This window comes from Falco naumanni, chromosome 4 (assembly GCF_017639655.2).
Source record: "Falco naumanni isolate bFalNau1 chromosome 4, bFalNau1.pat, whole genome shotgun sequence".
NCBI classification, from domain to species: Eukaryota; Metazoa; Chordata; class Aves; order Falconiformes; family Falconidae; genus Falco; species Falco naumanni.
Window position 1 is genome coordinate 87,445,033 of NC_054057.1, and position 27,820 is coordinate 87,472,852.

The 27,820-nt window shown below is 52.8% G+C and overlaps 1 protein-coding gene across 2 annotated transcripts in view; it reads left to right on the forward strand.

Annotated features, from left to right (window-relative positions):
- The window catches only part of PRKCB (protein kinase C beta), a 129,615-nt gene that overhangs the window by 19,197 nt on the left and 82,598 nt on the right, over positions 1-27,820 (forward strand). The window lies entirely within an intron of this gene.

Consider the following 27,820-nt stretch of genomic DNA (forward strand, 5'->3'; position numbering starts at 1 on the left):
CTGCCCTGTGCCTTTCTGCAGAATGCCGTTCATGGCAGGCTGTGCTAGCCCGGTGTGATTGTGCACCTGCCTTCACGTGGTGCTGCTGTTGGTCCTTGTGAAACGAGGAGCACCTGTGCTTCTTCAGGCACAGCCTTCACCTCGGCTTCCATAAAAGCTAGAAGGCAAGCGTAGTTGCGTGCAGTCTTCTGGCTGAAGCAACGCAGCACAGAAATTACAAAACCCGAGATGAGCGCAGCCGTTGCATGGTGGCGCAGAGCTGACCCGGCTTCTTGACAGCCTGCAGGGCAGGAGCAATGCCACGCGTCGGCGCAAACTGCAGCGCTCCTGTAAACGAGCTTGCAACTGGGCAAGCCAAGGGGCAGGCTGTGGGGTGGGTGCAGGAGCTGCGTGCTTGGCAGGTGAAGCCCCTCTTGCCCGTGCAGGTGGTGAGTCTGTGCAGTGTGGCGGTCCTGTGCTGCAGCGTGCTGGCATGCGTCGGTGGGCTGATAAAGTAATGGAAAGCACCAACAGGCACGCTTTGAAGGCTTTGAACCCCTTGTTTCTTACCAAAGCCCTTACAGAGTGGCGTGAGCTCCCTGGTGACCTTGTATTAATGCCCAAGCCCTGCCTGCTCCTTCCCCATTGGCGACTTCTCAAGATGCAAGCACATCTCACTGTGAAGCTCCAGCTGGCTGCACCCCCTTTTTTTGCAACCTTTCCCACAGCTTTTGTTGTTACTGCAATCAATATCTGTCTCTCTGTTTCTGCCTTGACACGTAGTGATTTTTCCTTCTGTGAAGGTTTCTGAGCGATCTAAATTGAGGAAGGGGTGGATCGCTTACAGACACAGCATCGTTTCAGATGCGAGAACAACTATTTTGAGGTAGTATTTTGAGGTTTGACTCAACTTTAGCAGCTTCTCTGCAGGGAAAGCTGGATTGATAGAAGTGGTAGCAGGTCAGGTAGTCTATTTTTAGAAGTGCTGTTTAATTGTCTGATATTATCCTTGCAGTGCTCATAGCTGGATGGTTAGTTATCTTCTGTCAAAGTCTGATAGCATAAGCCAAGTCTTACTGAATACTTGTATTTATTAAATAGGGTCTTGGATCTTTAAGTTTTATCTTACTTGGCTGGGTGGGAGACAAGCAGTGCGATATAGTGCTAAGGATCTCTGTATTTTAATGCCAAAGAAACATGAAAGAGTTCTTGTAAATTAGTCTTCTGTGCTTCTCCCCCTGTTACCATGTGTGCGGCAGCAGGTTGGGGTTGCATCGCTGTCTGGGGGAGGCTGCGCCGCGGACCTGGTGCAGCAGATGCCTGCTGCCAGGCTCTTCTTCCCTCCTTGCCTGCTGCAGCTCCGTTGCACTTACTGGATTTGGTTTCATGCTCTCGTACTCCATCTCAATTGCATAAAGGAAATGTTCTCTGCAGCAGAGGGGTCTTTAACTAAATGCTTTTTATTCGTGTAAGCTGGTGATTAAAATGCTTTCGCTCTGCCTTGCTCCCATGCTCTCACAGGTGGTTTTGGTGTATAAGGAGACACTAAACTGGCCCAGCAGCCTGCGTGCATGTCGGCAGGTGTACGCAAGGTGCCTTCTCCACTCATCTTGTGATGTTTACACTGGGGGGGGTCTCCCTGGTTTCTGTGTCCGTGGGAGGGGGGATGGAGGCAGCCCTGTTCCTGCCAGCTGCTGTGCACGTGGGATGCCCGTGAACACTTACGGTGCACTCTTCCTAGCTTTTCAGACCTGTCCCTGTGGGTATCACTCTGCAAATGGATATCCTGTCATCTATTTGCATAGCGTTTCCATAACACCAGTGGGTGCTGTTCGGTGACAGTGAAGAATTTCGGTCCTCTCTGGTTGCTGGGAGTTGCAGCAGACCTGGTTCAGGCATTGCTTTTGGACCTGGGAAATGCCGTGGGCTCAGATCCCCTGTCGTGCTGTAATCTGCCTGTGTGACCTCGAGGTCTTTTAGTCTTGGCCAGCAAACTACACTCCTACCCCTTAAAAAGAGGAGGATAATTAAAGTTAGCAAGGTATTTGGCTGACCTCCTCCTCCTTGCTCATCCTGCATGGACTGGAGATGAGTCACAGTTCATTTCTGTTGCTGGTTTGACTTGCTGTGTCAGAGTCACCAATTTGTTGGGTCTCGTACAAACACTGCTCTTTGCCCTCCACCCCTGGGTGGGTTGGTGATGGCTTCAGGTATTCCCTCTACCAAAGCATGACTTCTGCAGTCTATGAAGCTGAAGTAAAGCGCTCTCAAAACCCATCCCTTGATCTCTGTTGAGGAACGTGGTCCCTGGTAGCGAGCCCTGACTTCTGTGTTGGTACATGGACTCGTTCTTCGTACAATCTGCTGCAGAAGACGGGAGCTGATGTACTGGGGTTGTGTGCTGCGTCCCACTGATGCAACTGGCTTTGTTTAGGGACTTGAGTATGTTGGAACATGCTGGCTTGAGTGAATAGTTTAAATTAGTTACGTTCTTAGGCTGTCGTTTACTGTGCTGACTCACTTCCAGCTCTCCGATAACTTCAACACATGACTTCATATCAAGGAAGAAGAACAGAAATGAAAACGAGGGAAGATGGTCAGTGCACAGGCTTGGGGCAGGCTGTTCCTGTGGACTTGGTTTTGGGGAAGCTGAGGTCGGGCTGCAGTTAGGGCAGGAGCAAGCAGGACCAGGCTGGAGATGATCCAGCAACAGCAGGTGTCCACTCGCAGACCGGCAAAGCGGTGGAGAGGAGGCTGCTGGTTGCCAGGTCTCGAGCCTTATCTTCAGCTTGCTCTTTGTTTTCCCTGGTCGCCTGGGCAGATGCAGCACTGTGGCTCAGCGAGGGCTTTGGGACCAAGCTGCCTGTTGGGCGCATGCAGTGCTGGCCCCGGGGCTGCGGCCCTGCCGGTGCTCGTGGGAGAGCAGGAAGCTGCAGCAGCAGAGCAGCGCCAGGCACCGTGCCCCCAGAAGTCCCCGTGCATGCCCTTGAAGCATCATCTGTAGTATCACTTCCCCAAAACTATTTCTGAAGCCTGGAGGTTCTCACTAACCAGTTTGAACTTCTCTTGCTTCATGTCTGGCAGAGCTTCTGTGCTAATGCCATGATGTGACAGTGCATCCTTTGCAGGGTCCTGCTCATCCTTGCTCTGAGGAGGAGTTTTTGAGGGCAGGAGTAGTGGCTGTGGTGGCAGTTGCAGGAAAGGTGTCTGATGGCTGCAATCAGTGAGCACAGTGAAGCCTGGACATCCTGTGCCCAGCTGCTTGTTGGTCTTGCTCCTGGAAATCCTGGGAAGTGGTTGGCATGTGCTCACCGTGGTGACTGTGTGAGGTCTGAAGCCCCTAGTTATTCTTCTGGCAAGCAGTCAGCATCCTTCCCTTTGCAGAGGACCTCTGTTCAGTGCTCAGCATGTCCTTGCTGCCGCATGCAGTTTCTGGCTCTAAGTTGTCTGTCCTGTTCTGTGCTGGAGCACTGTTCTACTGGACCCTCCCATTGGTGCCATGGGGCTCACCACCTTTGTTCTCTGAACTAGGGCATCAGGACCAAGTTAGACTTCCCCCGTTGTGAGAGTGCTTCAGGATTTGTAAGCCAAGACTGTACATCTCCTTAAGGACCCAATGATGGCTGGTGCCCTGGGAGCAGTCTGCAGGAGCTCCACACCTTCCCTGGTCCCATGCACTTCTGCCATCTCCTTGTGCTGCTGTACAGCCTGTCCTCTTTGCTCTGCGCTTGCTCAGTTGAAAAAGATGATGTTAATTGCAGTGCTGACCCACGGCTTGCAGCCAGGTTGGAGAGCTGCTGTGCTGGTGTCATTCTGCTGCTCTTCTGTTGGCAGCGATTTCCAACAGCCCATCTCTGGCCGCTGGCAAGACCAGGTGGCAGCTCCATCCCCAGCCCTTCTGCAGCCTCATGAAGCCTTTGACCGTTGTCTCTCTTGCAATGCTCAGAGGAGCAAGTCCCCTCAAGCTGGGGTTGGCATGGGGGGGTCGGTGCTGTGCCGCTGGGAGGTGCTGGGGGTCCTGCTGCAATGGGGGGGCCGTTCTCCGGCACTGCGGCATGATGGAAGGTGTTTGCGAGTGGGAAGGCTGGAAGGGGGAGAAGCTCATTGCTGTTCCTCCTAATTGCTCTCCCACTTCTGTACTTGAGTGAGCAGAGAGCTGTCTTGAGCTGTGTCCCTGGGGATGCTGCCTGGTTCTGTCATCTCCAGCAGCTGCACTGGCACCCTCCCCGCAGTCAGTCCATTCAAAAGGCATCCTTCTGTTGTGACCCGGTCCGTCTTTCCTTTGACATGAGAACGATCCATCTGCCTCTTGATACGGTGGAGGATGCCAGGGCTGTAGTGAAACCTCCCGAGCAGGGGCGAGGAGCAGTCAGGACTGTTCCCATCGGTGGTGCTACCCACCGGGATGGGGTAGGAGCAGGGCTGTGTTCCCCGGTGTTGGGTCCCTTTGCCTGGCTGGGCTGTGCACCCCAGGGTCTGCATGTGGGCTGGGGTCAGAGCACCAGCTGTGTGTTTCTCTGCTCCCACGAGGTTGCACTTTTCAAAGGAAAAAATCTGGTGTAGCAGCCAGCATTTCAAGTGCTGAGGGAGGGATAACTGTCCGTGCTTGGTGAGGGGAGTTTGTTTCCTAGAGTTGCTGTGTGTCAGCTGAGCAGCACTTGTTCGTGGTGAGCTCTCGTTAGGTGAGGAAGGTCAGGATGCTGCCCTTGAGGGGAGGTTTCTGCTTCAGGCCCCAGCAGGATGGCAGCTTTGACCACTGCTTGCTCTTCAGAGTATTTTTGAAGAAGTCCTTGCTCCAGACTCACTACTAGAGGCTGGCAATAAGACAGGCAGGAGGCTCTTCTGGTGGAAGAGGTGAGGGTCTACAGGAGGGGCTCCCTGGAGCTGTGAAAGGTGGCTGTGCGTGGTCTGGCGTTGCACAGAGCCTCTCATGCTGCAGCCTTAGGCTGGGCTCCGAGGTGGAAACTGGATTTCACAGAGGTGAAGGTTTGGGGCTGACCTGTAATGAAGCTGCGAGGCGGCATGCAACCCCGGGAGGACTCTGCTGCTGCTGGGGCTTGTCAGATCCCAGAGATGGGTACGATGGAGCAGGGGCTTTGCATGCACGAGCACCTGCAGAAGGGTCACTTCTATCGAGGGAGCTGAAGGTTGTAGCAATATTAATGTGCTGCTGTTGCATGCAGGAGCTGGCTCAGTTCTTTCGAAATCTGCATCGGCTAACCTGCCTGTAAGTCTTGAATTCTGCTGCACATTCCCTGTCCTGTCTGCTGGGCTGATTGGCACTCGCTTGCTTGTGTGTGACCCTGGAGTCCTGAATCTGCTAAAGCTGATCCTCAGAGCAAGGTTTCAGTGTCCTCTTTGGCAGCTGAAGGTGGGTGGTGAGGTGTTGTCTCCCGAGGTGTCTTGTCCTCACAGAGCTGCAGGTAGCACAGCACAGCTGTGCTGCTGTCTCTGCTGTTGCTCGTGCCCAAACCTTGATGGCACAGACTTAGAGCTCTGTCCCTGATTGTGGAAAACATTTCCAAGAAACAGGGGTGCTGTGGGAAGGAGAACTACTGAGTCCTTTGGCATCAGATTGCTGGTGGCACTTGGTGCTTCCCATGCAGGCAACTTCAGCGGGACGGTGGCATATCACTCGCTTGGTGCTGGTGGCACCACTGCTCCTGTGTCCCTGGTGCAGTTCTTGCCCTGCAGCCACATAGGGGTGACACTCCCGTGACTGTGCCTGAGAAGCACGTGCTGAAATTGCAGCAGGCTCTTGCCCTCGTTGCATGTACACCATCCTGTCTTCTCATGTGCGTAACCCCCCTGTGCCATGTGGGCGCTGCTGTGGACCCTTGCAGCGCTCAGCCCTTATTCTATGGGGGCAACCGAGCTCTTAGTTCTTAACTCTTGGAAGCTTTTTGGTGATTTTGCCAGATCTGCTCCATATGACTGAGAGAGAAGTTAGCCCAAATTGCTTATTTGTGCGTCAGGCTTTGAAAGTGAGTGTGGTTGGAGCGTATTTGTTGTTTTTTCTTGTTATTGCTGTGTGATGATGTCGGGTCGCTCTTGGTATTGATCTGGTTGAAAAATGAATGCCTAAATCTGAGAGGAGTGGTGAGACTGAAGAGTTGCATTTCATTCTCATGATGACTTTTGGATTAAGAAGGAGCTTGTTCTGCTCCAGTGTCACATAACAAATTTCACATGAAAGTTGACTTCAGACTGATTCTGCTGCAGATTGGGTTTTTTTCTGGTCTTTGTATCTAGAAGTAATGATGCCTAAGCACCTTCTTACTGGCTGGTCAGGATTTCCCTGGAGAGTTGATCCTTCCCGAAAGGCAATGTTTGTATGTTGGTAACTCTTGATTCTTGTGTGCCCGCCAGGATGCTTACTGCTGCCTTGGAGAAAATCACGGGTTCAGTGGTGATTAAACACTTCTCCCTCTTTGCAGATGCCGCTGGCCCCTCTGTTCATCCCAAGCCATCAGAGCCCATCCTTAGGAACTAGCTGGTTTGTGCGCTGAAATCCCTGCAAGGCTGGGCTGTGCTTTTTTCTCAGACCTCTGCTAGCACCCAACGTCCCCCAAGCCCTGGAGCGTGTGCTGGGGCAGCATGGTGAGGGTTCTTCTCGGGTCCTCTGGGTGACGGGTTATTAGCAGAAATCTGCATGCGGCATACCCATCCTACTGCCAGAGCCATTGCCGATGCTGCCGTTGCTACGGGAACAGGCATTCTTGGGTTAGAAACCTGATTTAATTCCTTCTTCTCCTCCCGGCTCCCTGCTAGTTAAGACACTGAGATGGATTTTAAGTTGTGAATATAATAGTCTTTCAGGTTGTGCAGGGAGTTCAAGAATATCTTTTGCTAATGAAAGAGCTGCCTGAACTCTCAAGGGATTGAATGAGATCTTTATTTTTTCCAGTGCCTACTATCAAAAGCAAAGTTTACAAGCTCCGTGTGCCTTGGGGCTGCTCGCTATGCCACCTGCATGGAAAATTAAGACCTTTCAGGTTGCCATAGAGAGTATTTTTGCTTCCAATATTGCATCAATTGATAGTTGGGGTATTTTTCTTTAAAACTGCAAGAGCTGGGAATGCTGTCTTTGTGAGGTGCGCTGGTGGCAGGTACAGAAGGGGAGGGCTTTAGCAAGCCCTGTAATTTGCAGGATGGAGGTGATGATCAAACTTCCAGCTATTTCTTTGTTTGGGGTTTTTAACAAATATTGTCCAGAATGTTCCTTTCTCGCTAGAGAGACTTCAGCAGCCTGTGCAAGGATAACAGAATTTCTATGTAGGCTAAATCCTGGTCTTATAATGGTGTAAGCAACTTCATTCTCAGTTGCATCAGCCCAGCTAGAAACAATCTCACCTCCTCTTGAACCTGGCACCCGTGAGCGGGGGCTATAGCTTCAGAGAAGGGTATTGTAGCGGGAGTTAACCTTCAGTGCCGAGAAGCTTTGTTCTGCTCTTGGGAGCCTGCTTACCCTTTCTTGCTTTCTAAACCCCCCTGGTAGTCATAGTGGTTAGTTCAGGTGGTGATGAAGCTCATGGGGGTGTTGGGAACACAGCTCCAGAGCCCTGCCCTGCTTGACACAGCTTAGCCACTCGCTCTTGCTAGTTTGGGAACCTGCAGCGCTGCGAAGTGCAGCAGCAAAGGGCATTTTTGTTCAGTTACAACTTTATAGCAAAGAGCTCTGAAATGACAGTCCCTGTATGTTGATATTTTCATTGTTGTGCATCCCGGGATGCAGACTGGGACAGCACTAGGAGAGCAGTGCTGGGCTGTAGCAGCTGGGGGGTCTGGTGGGGAACAGGGGCTGTGGGTGGATGCTAACCTTGGAGGGGAAGAAAGGCTCAGGCAGCATCGAAGCCTTGTTTTGGTAATCTCCTTGTCACTTTTGGATACTACCAGGTGGCTGTGCAAGGCTGCAGCTGTCTCCTGGGGGATCAGTGGGTGGTTAGACATGTGCTAGGGAGCTTGCTGTGCAATGTGGCTGCAGGGATGCTGGCACGAGGGGAGCATGGCACGAGGTGGCCTGTCTGCAGGTTGAAGTCAGAAGCCAAGAGTGAGCCAGCGTGGGTGGGAGTAGCTGCTGGCTGAGCAAAGACAAAGCCTCTAGAGCCTGCTCTGTCTCGGCCCCCGTGGCTCAGGAAGGTAGAGATGCAGTGGGGCTGCTCTTGCACAAGAAGAGCATGCAGCTCCCGCTCCCCAGGCGCTCGGGGCTGCAGGAGAGGTAATTCCATTAGCAATAGAAATATGCTGGGTTCAGCCTTTGCCATTCAAAATAATATTATAATGAAATAGAATTATAGTGTAATTATTATTAATGGCACCAAAGTTGGAATAGGGCTGACGTAGGCAGGCAAGTGTCATGTTGGGCCATGGTTGAGTAGCAGTGCCCCAGTGATGATGGGAGGGGGGGGAAGATCCTGGAGCCACTAAAGGCAGAAGGATGATGTAACACAGAAAAACATGCAATCTAGAAGGAGTTTCAGCCATCTAAATATGCTCTGCTTGAGAACCACATTTGCAGTGAATTAGAATCCTGGCAGGGTGTAAAACAGATGATTTTTTTGGGAAACACCTTTTTGTGGGTGTGCGTTTGATGTTCCCGGAGTCTGAAGGGCAGAGAAATGCTTCCCTGGGGGCGGCTGGCAAATGAGTTTGTCCTAGGCTGAACCTGCTTCCTCTTCTGTAGCTCCAGTCTCCATAAATCCCAGGATAAATAGCCTGTGTGGTATGCAGCATTTTACAGAGGGACTGTATTTATTGTAGCTTGAAGAGCTGGGGTGGAGGAGGGGCTCTGGGGTCTTTTTTTGCAAATTTGACAGGCTGCCCAGTGTTCGGAGATGGGAGCAGCCAGGAGATCGGGAAGGAAGGGAGATGAGATTGAGGTTTCCCGTGTTACAGGGCTCTGTGACCAGGGGAGGGTTGGGAAAATGGAGCTGGGAGAGGTGATGGGGCGATGCGCTCGTGCTGTGCCCTGGCAAAACTTTGGCAGGGCTTCAGAGAGGTGGTTCACAGTGTGGAGATCTGGAGCGAAGAACCAGGAGCCTGTGCGGCTTGGGATGGGAGTCCTGTGTCCAGCATCCCTCGCCGCTCCCTCTCTGCATGCTGGGGCACGTGGTGAGGGTCGCCTGGGGCTGGCAGGGCTCGGAGCAGCGCCGCGGGGTCCCAGAGAGCTGCGTGGTGAGGAGCAGGCTCTTTACCCGAGCCTCTGCAGTATGTTGTTACTGTTTATATAAAAATAATAAAACTTTCCAAATATTTATTACTATATCATGTGCTGAGGAGCGGGTGCCATGCATTCAGAAACGGCAAGCCGCCCCCAAGCAGCTGCCAGGCTCAGATGAGGCTGAACGCGAGGTGCAGTTGGGTGGCAGGGCAGGAGTCACGGCTGGGAGCCGTGCTGCCCCAGGGGGCTGCCAGTGCTGGGGCTCCAGCCCACCCCACTGGGTGCTGGGGAGCAGGGTGGGTTGCTGAGGACCCTCAGGATGGTCAAGCATGGGTGCAGGTTAGAGGGAGGGACTGGAAGGCAGCGTGAAGTGGGATTTTTAAAATGAGGTCTGGCTGGAAAGTCACCTCTGAGGGTTTTTCTCACCCTGAACTCTTCAAGCAGACACAAGTTCATGTTTGCACCAGCATGTGGGTGGCTTTGCAGGGAGCTTGGAAGGCAGCACAGTGGGAGAGGGTCCCTTGGCTGCAGGGAGCATCCTACTGCTTAAACCATGCCGAGGGGGGGTCTCTGCCAACCAGCTCCGAGCCCAGCCAGTGCTGGGGCTTTGTGCATGTGCCTCCTCGTTTGGCACCAATAGTTCTGGGCGGCCTTTAAGCTCTCAGGAATATTATTCTTCCTGTGGGGTATGCGGGAGGCTGCTGTACAAAGCAGTTTTAGGGGCATTTCTGTGACTTTGCTGGCAGGTCTTGCAGGATGTCTGAGGTGGTTTGATGGGGGTGATGCTGCACTGTACTCTCTGTAGGGAGAAGGGGAAGCTTTGTATGGCTCCAGGGAAGGTTGCCTGGAGGTGGGGTGGGTTTTTTGATCCAGCTGCTGCAGCTCCTTTTCCTGCCCAGGTGAGGTGGCCTGGCTTGATGGCTCATAAGTATGTCTGGGTAAAGGGTGAGCATCTCTTCTGCTGAAGATCGGGGCTTTTTTCTAAAAACCAAACTGAGGGATGGCATGGCAGACCCCAGCGTGGGGCCGTGGCGGTGCCGGCTGAGCGCGGTGGAGGAGTCGGCTGTGTGTCTGTCAGGCTGGCGAAGGCAGGCACGCAGGCTGGGGGCTGATGCTGTGTGAGCTGGTACTGCAACTTTCAGTGAGTTACTAGAAGCTTCTGTTCATTCTCCCATTCCCAGCTCCGCAGATAGCTTCTCATGGCTCAGCAAGGAGGCTTCTCTCTTTTTATGCTGCGTAGCAAAGAAAATGGGAGAAGAGCCCAGCGTGAGCTGGAGAAAGCTGCTGAGGGATACACAAACAAAACTCGGCTCAGTATTTCTGAGACATGCCCTATTTCATTTCTGTGAAGTACCTCGTAACAGCTGGGAGAAATTTCAGGCGAGCTTTAAGATTTTTATTGTTCCGCTTAGCATCTTACGTATGACTTCTTTCCCATTTATTGCTTTATTAAAATAAACCGTATGTAAAGCTGTCCTTGGGCTAGCCGGTGATGGCCAGCTACTGTTGTGGCGAGGCCAGTGCAGATGCCGTGCAGGCTGCAGCAGCGCAGACGGGTACAAAATGACACCCCTGCGTGGGGGGGCTGCCCTGGAACACCCCTGGGGCTTGCAGGGGAGAAGCCGCGGCAGCCTGCGTGGAGGGGCTGACTGCACCCAGGCCTTGTGCGAGGGTTAGGGAGGCTGCTGTGCTGGGGGACAGGCTAAATGGCTTATCCAAATTTCATTAAAAATGCAAATGGATTCTTTCACTGGGACAGAGTTGCATTAAAAAGTAGGCCATATTGTAAACATTAATAAAGTCATATTGGCCAGCAGGGACGTGGATGTGGAAAGTGAGCCAAGAAAGCTCTTTGCAGAGCTCCATGTAAATAGAACGACTCTTCACTCTTTCTCTTCTCCTCCTCTGAAAGCTGGCAGCCTAGATAATGTTTTAATTGAACACAGTGGCATGTAATTGTACAGGACTGTTGCCCATAAAGAGAAAATATAATTTGTGGCTTGATGAAGTTTTGTTAGTGAAGTGGAAGCCAAGCATACTGGCCACTTAGAGCTAAAGCACAGTTTACCTAAAAGGTAATTGCTTTAAAAAAAAAAAAAAAGGCAAAATACTAAGCAGGTCTGATTACTTCCTTGCCAACAACGTGTTTTAAGATGCTTCCCTTAACATGATACTGCAGGTAGCATCTGATTCCCTTTCTCTCTGCTGACCTTGGTCAAGTGCTGGTGCCCCTCTCCACAGCCATTGCTCGAACAGATTTCTGAGTGCATTCTAGCTGGTGCTGGATACCAGACCTTCCCTCACGAGAACCTGGGGCAGGGACAGACAGATGCCTGAGACAGAGTTGTCCTGCTCCCTCTCATAGCAAGGTGACTCTTCCAGCCTGCGCTGCACTGCGCACCGCCTGTCTTGCAGCATCAATAAAAATCTTGTTCTGAACGGCTTTGGCTGGAGAGAGAGAAGTGAGCAGACACAGTAAATCTGCATGTTGGAAATGTTATTTTAATATCTCATCTGTACAGCATCAAAAGGAGTGCCAAGTACACGAGAGATCTTGCCAGCTGCAGCCCTTTGAATGTCTTAAAGGCAGTAATGTTGCTGTTTAATAACATATAGTGCTCCAAATTGTCATGAGATAATGGCCTGTTTTCAAGGGGAGAAAAACAACAAACAGTGTAATCTGCATCCTTTCCTGCAGCAGTGTAGCTGTGGCATGTGGGGGCTGGAGTGTGGTAGCACTTGTCTCGCGAGGGTCAGCACCGAGGGATTGTGCTGTTTGCAGCGCTGCTGGCAAGCCTCTCCTGACAAGTGAACATCCATCTCCTGGCTGCAGCCAAAGGCAAGCCTAGGAAAGCGCTCGACACCGTGGCCAGCATCCTCCCTCGGGTGAGACTCGGCTTCATGCCCCATGTGCCGCTCTGTGTTAGCAAGGTGCCAGGTGGTCCCAAAACCCTGCAAAGTCCGGCACTGGGCAACTTGCTGTGGGCAAAGCCTTGTGCTCTGGATGGACCAGCAGTTGGTACTAACCCTGGGTCCCCATGCCAGTCCCTGCTGGCCCAGCTCAACCGTGGCTTGCCCCACTGGCAGGCAAGCACGAGTGGTACCCGGAGAGCCAAAGCCTCAGCAGGAGCCAGGGCTGAGCATCCTCCTGGGTGGTGAAGGATTTTTCTGCCCCTGGCACTACATGCTGCCAGAGCTGCTGTGCTCTCGCCCGCTGTTCGCTGAAGCGGTTTTTTCTGCAGAGGAAGTGGCTGGATTTCTTATCAGCATGGCCCCGTCGCAGCACACAGAGCAGGAAGCTTGTGAGACCTCCCAAAATTCCCCTGTGTGGAGCATGGGACTGAGCAGGCATGAAATAAGATGGAGAACAGGTTATGGATGCTCCAGCCCATTGCTACCGGGGTGCTCCGTGGCTGAGTTTCTCTGCTCCCCGCAGCTCGCGGTGCCAGTCCCTGCGCAGGGGGTGCCTTTTGGAGAGGTCTGGCAGCAGGGAGGGTGGCAAGGTCATTGGTGGAGCAAAACTGGAGTTTTTCAGCTCTGTGCCCTGCTCTGCCCAGGCAGATTTTCTTTCCAATTTGTGCCAGAACTCGGTAAATTGGTGTTCTTTGTGGCATGACTTGTCTGGGAGGCTGCCCTGTGCCAGTGGGACCACCTGAAACCTCCTGTGCCACCAAGCGCAGGCTCCCTGCCGCAAGGCCCCCCCGCTGTCCGTCTGCCTCCTGGACTTGGGCTCTGCCCAGGCTGCCCTTGACCCCCAGCACTCGTGTGAAAAGGCTTGTGTTTGATAAATGGCTTTTTTCCTTGAATGGAGGTTTTCCAAATAATTAGGGGGTTTTTTTTGGTGTTTTTTTGTTTTGTTTACCCTCAGCGGCTTTTCTCTTGCCTCCTGGTAGCAGGAAAGGGTTTAATGTCAGTAACGCTCTGAGGCTTTCCGAGGAGATCGACTGTCCCAGGACAAACCCCAGGGGAGTTTCTTTACTTCACAATATGAAATGGGGCTTGAAGCACTGCAGGGAGAAGGGAGAGGGAAGAGCAGTGGGGAGAGGCTGCGACTTCAGCAAGGGCTTGGGATGGTCTTGTTTTCCATTTATATGTGTAAACTGGGGAAAACGTGGTTTAGGTGAATGTGTGAAATATTTTCCAGTATGGTGCTTCTGGTGGGATTTCCTCTGATGGATAGGGAGTCAGCTGGAGATGAGAAGCCTGTGTGGCTGGGAAGGGCACTTGAAGGAGGCTGATAATCGCTGGGTCCCTTCCCTCATTCCTTTTCTCTGACAGCTTGGCACGTGTGCTGAAGGATCAGCCCTGTGCGATGGGGTTAAGAGAGTGCCTGGTGTGGGTGACTGGTTTCCCAAACAGCAAATTGCCCCTGTAAATGGTCTGATTTTTGGTCTGAGAAATGCGACTCGCTGTGCTGGGGTGCTGTCCTGGCCCACGGCAGGCTGTGGCTCTAGCGAGTTGGGCACAGGCTCTGCTGCGATGCTGCCAGGCTCAGGAGCCTTCAGCAGAGCAGTTTCGTGGGAGCCTTGTCCACGGTGCATGGTACCCCAGCATGTCTTTTCTTGTTAACATCCAACTTATGTGTCTGTAGTGTAAAGGCAGAGATACTTGCCGCTTTGGAGGAGCATGAAGCTCAACAGTGCGCCTCTGTCTGCCAGAGTGTTGGCTGGTGGCCATGTCCTTTTTGTGCTCTCCCCTCCTGGCTCACAAACCACTAGTTTGTGGTGCGGGGCTGGGAGCTGAGCCCGAGCTGGCAGAGGGCTCCCTGGGCGTGTGGACCCTGGCCACGCACAGAGGATGCTGCACGGAGGTCAGAACCTGCCCAGTGCATTGGATGCATCACCCGGACAAGCCTGCAGCACATCTGGTGGGCAAAAGCCAACAGCCATTGGTTTGAACAGGATTTGGAAAATAAGAACAACTTCTTCCTAATAAGCTTCCCATGAATGATTCCCCAGCAGATTTCAGACAGCGAGCGTGTCTCCACTCTCTGCAGGATCACAGGGCATATATGGCCAGGCTGGTGTAGCACCAGGACAGCCAAGCTCTGTCCCTTCCTTGGCCGCAGACTTGATGTGTAGCTCAGGACAAATCCTGCCTCCAGACTGACAAATGAGCAACCTGCTGGTGTGTGCAGCTGGGCCTGGCTGCCGCCGGAGACCCTGGCTGTGGCTCTGGGCTGCCCTTCCCAGTTATAACCTGACCCATGGACTGGCCCCAGGGCTCCACTGCCCATGCCGGGGAGATGATGCATGGTGGGGGGCAGCAGCAGCCTTGAGCCATGGTGGTGGATGGGAGAGGGGTTGGGGGTGCAGGTGTGAGCCCCTCTGTGCGGAGAACATGAGGAGTGGAATTGTCCCACCTCGAGCAGCTGTGTGCCCGGAGGAGCCTGGGCAGGGGCTCCCTGCTCTGCCGCCGTTGCCCAGCCTTCGCTGCAAGGTTTGCTTTCTCTGCTGCCTCTGCTGCAGCAGAGAAAAGGGATTGCAAACAGCTTTGGAGAATTAAGCTCATCAAATTAGCAGTGTCCACTGGGGTGACTGGGTCAGGTGTGACAGCAAGTGAAAGTGAAATGAGGCTGCAGAGCTTGGGTTTTGCTCTTGGCTTTCACTTGCTGAAGGTGCAGTAGCTACAGGGTGGCTTGCTCGTTAGCCTTAATAAGGCAATTGCTAATTGATCAGCAACAGGGGCTGCCACCTGCTGCACAGTGCTTTGGTGCTCTCTGCTAACCGAAAGCCTGGCTGCTGGCCTAGGGTGGGGGCACGCAGCCCCCAGGTTTGGGTTGGCAGCTTGAGACCTTGCTTTGGTCTGGTGCATCTGCAGAGAGACACCTCGGTGGGGCCCCCCCGATGTCACCGCAGTGAGCGTTGCACCACAGCCAGGCCCCCTCCCGAGAGGGCAGCCTGCGGGCCGTGGTGCAAAGCCTTGGGCTGCTGCTTTTGTACTGGCAACCAGATGTCTCCTGGAGTTGCTTGTACTTGGCAGTGGGTGTTTATTTGCCCATTTGAAGATATTGCAGGGTTGGGGGAAGATGGTGGTGTGTGGTGAGGACCTTCAGTGGGGGCTGCTGGTGGAGAGCATCCCAGCTGTTGCAGGATGCCCTGCGCCCGTCTTCAGCTTCCTGGGGTATTTGATGCTTCTGCCCGTGGTAGCAGTGATCTTTTTTTAAAGCAGAGAGACAGTAAGGACCAAATAATGCTGGATGATTATTCCCCACCCCCGTTTTAAAATAGACTTAATGAACGTGGAACAATTTCTTGATCACTCTATTGCTCATGGAGGGTGGCTGCAGGCTGCCAAGCCCCACTCAGCCCCTCAGAACCTCCTCCCCAGCTGAGGGCTGGGGCTTTGGTGGCAGTGTGGGAAGGTGCAGAGCATGGGGGAAATGTGAGTCAGCAGCTGCCCATGCAGATGGAGCTGCTGCCTTGATAATGCCGTGGAGGCTCAGCAGTGGGGAGTCACAACGTACTGTTGTGCTCGGCCATCAGCCCCCCGGGTCTCTCCTCTGAACCCTCTCTGCTGTCAGCTGCAGAGGTTTGAGACACGCACTCCTCTTACAGGAGAGCATGGGAGAATCAAAAATAAAGGAAACCCGTACTCTGCCTCAGAGCTGTTGAAGATGAGCCCGCTTTCTGCTGGTGTGTTGCAGGAGGAAGTGGTTGAAACAACAAGATAAAGTCCAGTTGGCCGCTCTCCTCCGGCTGCGGTGCGGGGGGTGGGTGGGTGGGCAGCGCGGTCCCACTTCCCCTGGGGGCTCTGGGACCCATCCTGGCCACAGCTAGCCATGCCGGGGGAGCAGAACAGGCGTGCAGGAGCATTTTCTGGCTTCTCGCCATGCAGCAGTAGGGATGGAGTTTCATCTCCTGCCATCTGGCAGGTCCTGTGGCTGTCTTGTGGCCTTGCAAGCTCCAAAACACGCTGGCCCATGATGGTCCACGCGAGCTGGTGGGGAGAGCTGTGTGTTGATTAGGCAGAAGTGCTGGAGGACATGCTGTGCTGTGCCCTGACCCTCTGGCTGGAGGCACAGGTGCCCAGCAGCATGCTGGTGGCTTGCACAGCTGGGGCAGAACACGGTGTGACAGTGCAGAAGAGAAAGGCCAGGGACAAACTGACAAGTATCTTGAGATTGTCTTGAACTCTCCCATTTGCTTTTCTGTATGCACAGGAGGTATGTTAATGTCAGCAGCCGTTTGTGCCTGTGTTTAGAGTGCTGTCAGGGGAAATTCGTGCCTTGGGTTCCTGCCCTCTGTGCTGGTGTTCTGGGGAAACGCTTTGCTGGCGGTGAGGCAGCAGAGCAGGGGAATGGTCAGTGTTTTGCTATAGGAAACCCAGGACTGCAGCACAATTACCCGACACCATTGCAGCATTTAATAAATCCTATGTAGAAAGCTTCACCTTACGAGGCCCTTGCTTAACTCCTGCTTTCAGTTGTCCTTAAATTGATTTGTTACCATTTCTGGGTGTTCAAGAAACCCTTCAAACATCACTTTGTATATAGAGAACAAAAAATCCCAAGATACAGTCTGTTCAAAATAAGCCAGAGGTAGCAGCAGGGAAGTCATTACTCTTCCTATCAGCCAACCCCCCCCCAAACAATTGCTGTTGTATTATTTTTTTTTTTTCCCCTTGCACTTCCTGAAAAGCAAAGGGACAGCACAGCAACTCAGGTGCTTCAGCACAAGTCACAGGGGTCACCTGGCGGCTCACCACAGTGACCAGAATCGCAGGGCTAGGCAGGCAGGGCGGGTGCTCGCCCGCACACGGTACTGGTATGTTATGCCCACCCCATGTTAAGCCCTGTGTGGATGTAAAACATCCCAGCCAGCGCTGGGGCGGCTGGCAGGCACACGACTGACTGGGATGCTGGCTGGAGTGAGCCCTGCTGCGCACTGGGAAAGTGTGTTGGAGCTGGATGTGAGGTGGTGTATGTAATTAATACACATTAATACATGTTAAATGAGGTGAGAAGTAAACACCTGCACCCTTCTGTTGTTCTGAATAGATTTACTTTACAAACCTCCCCAAATTTGGATTAGTCTGATTGATTTAAAGCCTGGCTTTTGTTAGAAATACACAGGGACAGAGAGGGGAACGAGCTTACAGACCACACTGTCTCTTTAGGAGTATATAAATGCCCCCAACTTCGTTGTGCAGTAGCTCTGTGTTTGTGGTGTTGGTCAAAGACCTTAAATTCTTTGCAGTTGTGGTAGGGCCAGTTTTGAAATTCAGCCCTTGACTCACCTGGTTACAAGTTTCTGGAGGTAACACGAGTGCTGCTGGAGGGAAGGAAGACATGACGCTGCTGGCTAAGGGTGCTTAGGAAACTTCTCACCCGTGTATATGGGCTTAGCTCTGTACCCCAAATAGACTATTTAAAGGAAATGAATGCTTTATCTTGCAATGTGTGCTCAGCATAATTCTTCTTGCTGTCGTCTTCAGGAAGAAAAAGCAGCTCAGTCTCTCTGGATCTCCAGTGCCATGGAAAATTAATTTTGATACCAGAATTATGAAGCCTCTTGGCCAGAGGCTTAAGAGCGCGGCGAAATTATCATTCTGCTTTGGCTTCCATCTACGGGTTTCAATGTGCTACAGGTTCAGGAGGATGACAGTGTGTTTGGAGCACATCTGCACCCTGAGATGCTGTAGCACAGTTGATGTGGGGATGCCAGTGAGAGAGGATGGTCACATGTCAGCTGCTGAAACTTCATCATAGGCATGTGGCTGACCCCTGATGCCATCATCCTGAGATGCTCTGAATGTATGCAAACTTCGTGATTTATACAGAAGACTGGTTTAATGCTTGCCATTTGTAGAAAAGGCTCCCTAATCCACTCGCCTTAGCAAGGTGTCCCTGTTTCCATGCAGGTGCCGAACTGTATGGTTGCTCGCCCATGGCTTCTGGTGCACTATCGAGGCTTATGTGACACCAGGTCTTTTAGGCAGATAGACCCCTAACATTCCTGAAACAGATCTATGCAGATCCCGTTGCCCTCATGGGACTGAGTAGCAGCTGCCTATGCGGATCCTGCTGAGGTTCATGAAGCGAACTTGGAGAAACTAGCCCACATCTCCCTCCAGCAGCTGTGGGAGCCTCCTGATCCTCTCCGTGCAGTCTGACACCCTGTTACTCCCATCAGGCTAATCCTGGGTCTGTGGTGTTTGAAAGACATCTTTTGAGAAACTGTCACTAATTTTAAATCCCAGCTGCGAGAGCATCGCTGGAGGTTACCCTGGTTATGTCAGACAAGCCTGACAAAGCTGCTGCTGGGGTGAGCATCTTGAAATGCTGGGGGGGTGGAGGGACAAAAAAACCCTGTTGTGGTCAAACGCAGGGAATTTAAAATAACCATCTCATTGACCTGGGGGAGACGGACCGATGGTGGAAAGGGAGGGTGGTTGGTAGTGGGTACCGAGGCTGGAGTGGCTTTTCACTTGACGTCAAAAAATGTTGTAATGGTGCTTACCATGGGTGGAGAGAGCGGTGCAAGGGGCCGGTGCCCGCTGTGCCAGGCAGCACCAGCGCTGGGAGAGCCAGGTGGGCACCAGGCTTCAGCAGAGCTAGAACTGGGGTGAGAGGGAACAAGCTGGAGGAGGTGGTGGGATGCAGACGTGTGGCAGTGGTACGGCAGGTGATGTATGCACTGTGAACTCTTTAAATACTGAAAGATCCTTTACCAGCCTGGTGTCCCTGAAGCCTTCTTGCTTATTTGGAAGTGAAGGTAGTGTTATCTGCGCATTTCTACTTAATGACCCTGGTCTCTGCTTTTGGAAATATGACAGTGTTCAGAATACTGAAATTTAAGGGGCGGGGGGGAATGTGAGGAAGAAAATGGGAGTGAAGTTCCCCTCTGTCTTGGAGATAAGTGACAAAATTAAGCTTTAACTGAGTTACATTATTAGCACTTTGGGGACTGGGTTTTTATGTTCCTTGAGTGGGATTAATACTCTATTACACAAAGTAATGTCTTCAAAGCAAGTTAGCAGCCATCTTCTAGGGCTCTGGGATGCAAGCATAATAATTGGGATGATGGTGAGTTATCTGTGCCTGGGACTACCCTCTCCTTAATGTTTGACTTGTTCTCTGGGCAGGACCGATCCTGCAGGGATACCTTTCCATATTTCTACCTCCTTTCACGAGGCTGACCTGGAGTTTCAATTACAATATTAAATTACCAGGTCACCAGAGTCGAAGTAGGCTGCCAAGTTTTTAATGATCTTCTCTTTCTTGTCATGTGCGGCTTGGTGTGGCTTCTTTTTTTTTTTTTTTTTTCCAAAGCCTCCTTTCTATCTATGCACTTTTAATTGAAACCATCTGTAATTTAACACATCACAACAGCAAGCCTGAGGAGCAAGTGAGCGGCGAGTTGTGTAACTGGTGCAGGCGAGGCAGGGTTTTAAGAGGACTCGGCATTCATCCTCCAGGGACTGCAGCAGCTTTCTGCTGTCTTCCAGCGCCTTCGTAAGAAATCCAGAACTAATTGCCAAGACTGTTTAATCTGGTCCCTCGGGGCTTTGATTAATCACGGAGTACTTATTTTTCATCTCTTGCTGGTGGAGGTGCTGAAGGTGTCGTTGGGGGGCTGGGACAGGTCCTGAAGCTGTTGCGCGGGTGTTTGTGAGCAGCGCTGGCTGCAGGCACTGGGGTGTACCTGGGATGTCCCCAAGGACCCAGACCCTGTCCCCTTGCAAAGGGACCAGACTTGGAGGGGGCTGCAGCAGTAGTTCCCTCGATGCTGCCTGACCCCCCTTGTCCAGGGTAGAAGCTGGGTTTGCCCATCAGTCCTGCATCTTGAGAAGCCTCTCCTCAGCCTGGCCTGGGTCAGCACGGGCTGCTCTTCCTCTGGTGCCTGTGGTCCCCAGAGGAGCTGTGGAAATGTTCCTGTCCCCACTTGCCTTGACTGTCACAGGATGCTTCTGCGGTCCGGTCTGGGAGCTGGGGCCATGCCGCTGCAGCCCAGCGCTGTCCCTCTCGCCGTCTGAGGCAGTGACGAACTTCTCTGCGTGCTGTGTCACGAGGCTTGTAATTAGGGCTTTTAAGAAGCAGGTTAGAGGGGATGTTAACATGGAAAGAAACAAATTCCAACTTGAAAAATTACCTCTTAGTGTTTCTGCAGCATGTCACCTGGCTATAATTAAAGATTAAGGAATAGCATGTTTCCCTGCCGTTCATTCAGGATGTCTGTTGGGGCTGGTGTGTGGGCAGCCCTTGCGGCTGGTGTGGTCCCCACCCCCCCGGTCCTGTGCGTGGGTCTCTGCAACGGCATCTGGCACAGGCAAAAGGAGCAGAGAAAAAGGTGTCTGTAGTTCCTGAGCGCTTCGTGCAGGGAAACATACTGGTGACTTCGTTCTTGTTGCTTTCAACTTCTCTGCTGGCCCCGTCTGCATCCCGGGAGGGAGCTGAGCTCGGGGAGCAGGGGAGCGGTTTGGCGTGTGTCTGCGTGGTCCGTGTGGCCGCCCTCGTTGCAGCCCTGGGGCTGCAGCTCTGCTGGCTGCAGGCAGCCCCTGGACGGGCTCCCACCGGTGAGCTGCTCTGCCGGGGGCTTTTGCTGGTCTCGTAGTGGCGGGCTCTGTGGTGGGGCTTGGCTGCGTACCCGACCCCCCTGCCTGCGTGGCTGGTGCAGAGCAAGGAGCAGTTCGGGGGGGGGGGGGGGTCTGTTGGATGCTGGGGCACTCAGCTCGCTGCTCCCAAGTGGTTTTTTTTTGGCCCGAGCAGTCTGGAGAGGAACCAGGAGCTGGACTCTTGCCCTGTCCTGGGTGGAGGGACCAGCCCTCTGCCGTGCCCGGTGGGCGCTGGGCCAGCAAGGGCCACAGAAGCGGGGTCGTGGTGCCCACACTGCTTCCCAGAGCAGCATCTCTGCTCAGGCAGCCCCCGTCCTTGCAGCCTGCGTGTGGCTTTAGGTGTTTCTTTGGCACGTGGGGGGAAAATGAAGATCTTTTCCCTGATCTAAGCTCTAATGCTGTCATCGTCCCCTTCCCCACCCACACCCATTACATTGCTGTGGATGATTGATGTTCCTCATCCCGCCTGGCTTCAATACATTCATTGTCATGCAGAGGATGTTGTCAATCCGTTGCTGGTATTTCATATAAGAGCTGCAGACTTTTTTGAATGTTTTGTTCATATGTACTCAAATCCTTCTAAAAGTGCATGGCTGGGCTCAAAATATTTAACCCCCTTAAAAAAAATATTAAAGATACCTCTTTTTAGAAGTAAACAGCAGAGTAGCCTTCCTCCGCCTGCTCTTCAGCGCAGCTGCTGTGGGCTGCTTCTGCATGTTGGACACTGCAGGCACTGGATTCACTTGATTTTTGTTGACAAGGTCTTATCCAGAGAAGCCACAAATGCCAGTTGTACCCCTCAGCTTTAGCACCTGAATGCCGCTGTGGCTTGTCGTTGTAGGGTGATGTTCCCCAGTCCTGGGCTGGGATCTGAGCAGGGGAGGCATCTGACCCTACATCATCTATAGGGTCTCTCTGCCCCCCAGATACAAAGGGAGCAGTTAAGGTTTCCTCTTAGAATTCTGCAAAGCTGTATTTGCTTTGTATTTTTGTATTCTTTGTATTTCCTTGAGTTCAGGAGTGGATGTGCAATTCCCTGCGGGAGCAATGGGTGCTGCTGCAGCTATCCAGGGACCTTGCCGAGGGTCAGAGCTGCGGCGTGGGGACCGTGGACAGCTGAGCATGCTTTGAATTCCTGCTTTGCCCACTGCACCCCCTTCCTCCCGAGGGCTGAGGGTGTGTGCCAGCACCGGGGGTTGGTGCAGAACTTGTGTTGGATTGTGCTCAGTTCATCTGGCCCTTGAGCATGAGAAAGTGGAGGAGCTCAAAGAGTGAACAAGTCATGACAGGCTTACAAGGAAACGAATGGATAAGATAGCCACTCAGTGAGCGCAGGGTACGCGGGAGGGATGGAGGATAGTTACGCTGCTGCCTGGATGTGTTGAGAGCTCTCTGGAGCATCCTGCCTGTGCTGCAAGCAGTGTGGGCAGTGGTGTGGTGAGGGGCATGGGCAGCAGTGTCTTGTCTGCCAGACTGGTCTTGGAAATTAGGTGGCTGCCATGCTGAGCCATGGGTGGGACATGCTGTGGAAATGCGGATGAGCAGCAGAGCGTGGAGACAGCACAAGCTGAAAGGTTCAGTCATCCATGAACTGCAGGAGAAGAGGGGAGGAGGAGATGATGGTGTCTGCAGGAACCTCCCAAAATATGCAGCCTGAGGCAACGCGAGGAGCAGCCCAGATCCTGCCTGTGAAACCCCTCAGCACCTGAATGCATTTTCCTCCCCATCCCGGGGCATCTGTAACATGGGAATGTTCCTGTGGAATCCTCAAACGTGTAATTCATGGAGGTGTCAGGGATGGGGTAGAGTTGGGCTGGCAGAGCCTGGGCTCTTGCCCAGCTTTGGAGGCTGTGGCAAGCCCTGCTGCTGGTGCTGGAGCCTGGTGTGAGCTGGGTTCTGCTGCCAGTTGTTCCTGCTGGGAAGTGCCTCCTTCCCTGGGCCCTGGTGGTGCTGGGGGTCTCAGTGGGGCTCACTGAGCTGCTGCTGGCACTGCTGTGTCCCACTGACACTGCCGGCAGAGCCACAGCCACCACTCAGTGCGTTGTGCTGCCCAGGAGCGAGCATGGGGCTAAATTATTCAGTCTGAAAGGGAATCTCTGTTACAGCTTGGTATGGGAGAAATGCTGATGAAGTATTTAAATTCTGAGCTGGGACGAGGCTCTCTAATGTAAAATTAATGTCTTTGTGTCTCTGGAAATAGCCGCCAGCGCTGGTGTGGGTGTGCGGAGCGGCGGGCACTGCCGGCTGGTCAGCATCACCAGCTCTGGGAGACGGGCCCCTGAGAGGGGCTCTTCCTGCAGCATCCTGGATCTCTTCAGACACGGCCTTGTTCGAAAGCTAACGTTCCCCTTCTCCTCCTCCCAAACATCAAGCAAGCAGAAGAGACATGGGTCAGTTTTCTTGGAGAACTGGGGAGTCTCCATGTAGAGTAAATGGGAAGTGTGTGCAAACAGCCAGCGCTGGTACTGGACGTACGGGCAGACAAGGAGCCCAGGGAAAGAGGGCTGTTTCAGCCTGCCCTTTCCCTGACGGGGATTTGCCCAAAAGAGAGGGCTCCTGCTCTTCAGGCACGTAATCCCCATCGCCGAGCTCCTTGCCTGGAAGGCTCAGCACTTCCCGCGGCAGCAGGGGAGGGTGCTGGGGGGCCAGGAGGAGCAGGAGCATCCCCTTCTCCCTGCCAAAAGGGGAGATGGCATCAGCTAAGGGGATGCTCGGTGGGGAGTAACATGTGGAGCCTGTGGCAGGCCCTGATTCTGCACATGTTTGTGTCTGTGCTCCATCCCTTTCCCGAAGCCAGCCTGGGATGAGTGATGGTGGGTGAAAGCCCTGCCTGTTGTGTAGGGTCCTAGGTGGTCCCCGCTTCGGGAACCACCGGTGGAGTTGCCAGGGAGCAGAATGGACAGTGCCAGTTGTTTTTATAATGACTGGGAGATTGTGTAGATTTTAAAAAAATATATATATCCTGTTGCTTTCACTTCAGAAATACCAGGAAATAGTTTTATCTTCCTGGCACTAAATGACAGCTTTCTCAGCACTAATTTTCAAGGCCGGGCCTCTTCAAATCTGTAACGAAGGTTTCTTTGTACCATTAGCACAGAATTAACTGGTCGGAAGAAGAATTGCTTTCTTGGATGGAAAGTCTTTGTAGCGGTTCAGGCAATCAGTCTCCTACAGAAGTAAGGCTGGCGAGACCTTGCAGCAGAGAATCCTGGTGTCTTGTGTGCTGTCCTTTCTTCTTTTTCCTCCTTAAGGAAAATGGCTTTTGCTTTCTGTGAGACATTGACCATGCAGAAATGCCTTTTAGCACTCCTGCGCCCCTCTCTTTCACTTGGATCAGTGGCATCTCCCTGTGTTCCCCAGGAGCCTCTGTCGCCTCCAGTAACTGTCCTGCCGCCCCGATGCCGCGGTGCGGACCACCTTGCCGGGGCTCTGCGGTGCAAACTGCCAGACCCCATGTCCTCCGTGGGGCGAGGGGGGCTCCATCCTTCCCTGGGGTTGCTCCTTGGGCAGGCATGGACTGAATGAGGAGGGGGCAAGGTTTTTGTGTCTTGTGTTAAGCAGGCTTAACCACACACCGCCAGCGCATCAGCCTGGGCTTGCCGTGACCCCCGCCGTTCGGTCCCCAGAGCGGTTCCTGGCATGCTTCCCTAGAGGAGCATCGCTGTCCAGAAATCCCGGAGCGCGCTTGTTTTCGCTGTGTTTCCCTGGAGCAGACAGTGGGAAAACTGCTGAAGTCATGAGGAGCTGAAGGTATTTGTTGTGTTGCGAGAACTCCAGAAGGCTTTTAACCAAAGCTGGGGATTAAATCCTAATAGCACAAATTTTAGCTCAGCTTCTCCCTATGTGCTGTAAGTGATTAAAAGCTGTAAAATGCTGTCAGAAATTCAGGACTTTCCCTCCTGAAAACCTTCTTTCCCCTTATTTTATGATTACCATGCTTCATTGACTTCGTTTGATGTAGCGAGTCTTATTTTTTTACATGGGAATGGAAAATTGTGGGCAACTGCTGGCTGCAGTGCGTTTCAGTACATCATCAGGCAAAGCTGTGTCAATGCATCTGACCCCATGGGATTGCCTGGCGTAGGTGGATCAACACAAAGCTCCTTTAAAAATATTTTTTTTTCTCTGGTTATTTTGTTTTCTCCACTTCTGATAATCCGAATTCCAAGCTGTTTCCTGAATCTCTTGTTGTTTAGGAAATGAGAATTTCCACAGGTTGTAAGGGAGCAGCTACGCACTAAGATATGCTCAAAATAATCTTCGAGCTTCACAATATTAGAACCATCTGCTAAATCACAGCTCTGTCAGCTCTCTGGGGAGGTTTTAACTCCTCCCTAGGTTTGATTTTTTTTAAATGAATCTTGCTTGAACCTTCTTCTGTCTCTGTTAATTCTCCATCTGTCTGCCTTATTTGACATACTGTTCCTGCTGCCCCCAGACCTCTCCCTGGCCCGGTGGAGGTGGATGGAGGGCTTCCCTTCAGCGGGAATGTTCCTGGAAAGGATGTACTTGGGGGGGAGCCGTGAGAGGGCTTCCCTGAATTATTCATTTTATGAAGGGCTCGGGGTGGGGGAATTGATTTAGCCCCTTCAGAACATCAGGACGAGGAGTTCATGCAATGAAATTAGAGCAACAAATGGAGATCAAATAAAAGGCAGTGCTGCTTTGTGCAGCGTGGAGTTGCTAGGCAGGGTTCATTCCTGCAGGAAGGCATTTGTCACAGGGTCTGGGTTTTTGAGGAGGGCTGGATACCTTCCTGCCAGCTAACGATGTTTCGTGTGGGAGATGAGGCTAATCAGATCTCATGTGGCAGGCTCCAATCTGATAGCATGCAGGGGTCAGGAAATGATTTATTGTCTTGAGCCAGCCTTACTGTGCTTGCCAGGGATGTTATGTTGTAGGTTTGTGCTCTCCTGGCATTTTTAAGCCCTTGGCTGTGGGCTAGTGCCAGGGCCCCATGTAGGTGACCAACAGCTTGTGTCAAGGTTGCTGCATCTCAGAGGCAGGTTTGGGGCTCTCCTGGCTTTTCTGGGCTGTGTGCTTTCCCTTCAGCATCCGTGACCCTTTGCATTCATCCCACTCTTTTCATGGAGTGGATCCATGCAGTGTGGCCAGGGTACAGGGCAAGGCAGTTTTCCCTCTGGAGTGTGCTTCTAGCATCCCCCAAATCTGATCTAGAGCAAGGTCAAAGTACACTGGAAAAACGGGGACCCAAAAGACCCCCAGAAACCTGCGCTGAGCAGGACCAGCTGCTGCATCAGAGAAACGTGTGTCCTGGCAGTAACAGCACAAGCAGAGACACAGCTCCAGCGCTTGGATCTGCTGTGCTGCAGTCCGGGACAGGCTCAGCAGTGTCGGACACTTGAAGTCTGCAAATAAAACCATAACCCTGAGACTTCTCTGGGCTTTCATATTCTTAGCAATACCTGCGCTAGTGTTGGGATGGCTCCCTGGGTAGCCTGATGCCAGTATAAGGAGCTTATAGCTTTGATAAAGGGCTTTTCCTGGGCAGAAGCCACTGAACTGGGAAGGATTTTGTATTCTAAGAGCAAATCTTTCAGCATTGTTGTCTCTTCGGGCAAACTGCCCAACTGTCTGCTTTTGGGAAAGCTTCTGAATGGAGATGGAGCATGCGAGGTGAGCTGTGGTGCATATGGTAGGGGAAAACTCTTTTGCATTTGTTTACATTCTGTAAACAGAAGAAAAGAAAATACTCTGAAGGAGAAGATGCCTGTGCGGGCGACACGCAGCAAGCAGGCACTGTTTGCTGTGAACAAACCTGGTGGGACAAAGGTGGCAATACCTGCCTTGCTCATCAGTGGGGGAAGGCGGCGTGGCCGGGGCTGCTCCTGGGCCTCCCTGGGCTGCGTGAGAGCGGAGCAGAGCCCTGGGCTATCGGCTGTGGGAGCCCCTTGCACAGGTGGCTTCAGCCTCATGGGCTGGGGCTGCTCCCTGCACTGGGTGGGCAGGAACAGGGGGGACCATGCTCCTGCGCAGCCCCCAAGAGCATGGGGCGGACAAGCATCTCCCTGCCCAGGGCTGTCAGCTGCCCAGCCTGTCCTGGCAAGCCTGGAGTGGCATAAATGCCGTGGTGTCTTTTCCTGTCCTCTCTGACAAATAACTTTTTGCTGCTTTTGCTGGGAGTGTCGAGGGGCCTCTCCATTCCCACAGGACTGCCTACACCATAGCGATGCGCTGCAGTGGCTGCAAGAAAAATCCTTATTAGTGTCTCTGGCTGGTGCCTTACTAAGATGCTTGTGGTGGGTCGCTGTATGTTAAGCAGTCCCCACGCTGATAACTTGGCATGCCAGAGCCCTGCGCAGCCCTCTGACACGTGTGCTGGGAGCTGCCTGTTCCCATCGGCTCTCCCACATGTTGGGGTGATGCACCTTAAAACCTGCCAGGCTGCTCCCAGAGCAGCTTCACGCTGCTGGAAGCACCTGCTCTTCTCCCATTGTACTTTGGCTGGTGTCAAGGTCTGTCCTCTCCTATTTTTTTAATTTCACTGAGGATTTTATTATTCTCTTCGTCCTGTTGACCACACAGGACAACTGCTGGGGTTCAGGCTCAGGGCAAGACCATGCCCTACAAAGCAGCACGCACAGCAGCTGTGGGGCAGGCAGTGCTGGAGGGAAGTAATCTCCAAGATCAGCATTCAGTTTGCAGCTCATCTTGGTCACCAGCCGTGGGTCTGCAGTGACAAAAGTCCTGATTCTGCCCAGCTTCTTGCAGCAATATTTCCATGTGGTGCAGTGAAGTGCTGGATTTGTCCCTCCTGCCGTTGCTGAGGACTTACCAGGGGCTTCTGTCTGCTGCAGCAATTTGCAGCACTGTTCCAAAACATGCAAACATATGACTGCTCCCGACCGCATGCTGTTGGATAAAGCTTTAATTCGCTGGCCCGTGTCCCTGGGTTCGGCAGCTTGCTTTGGCTGGCTGTCAGCAGCCTGGAGGTGATGGGTGTCCTGCCCACTACTGAGCTGCGCTGGCAGCCCTCGCTTCCCCAGGGTCCTGTCCTGTGCAGGGGGTGCAGCCGCACACGTGCTCTGCAACGTTCGTACTCTTGGAACAAGTTTTGAGGAGGCAGTTCTGGTTGGCAGGTTCTGTGAACAAACTGCTTTAGGG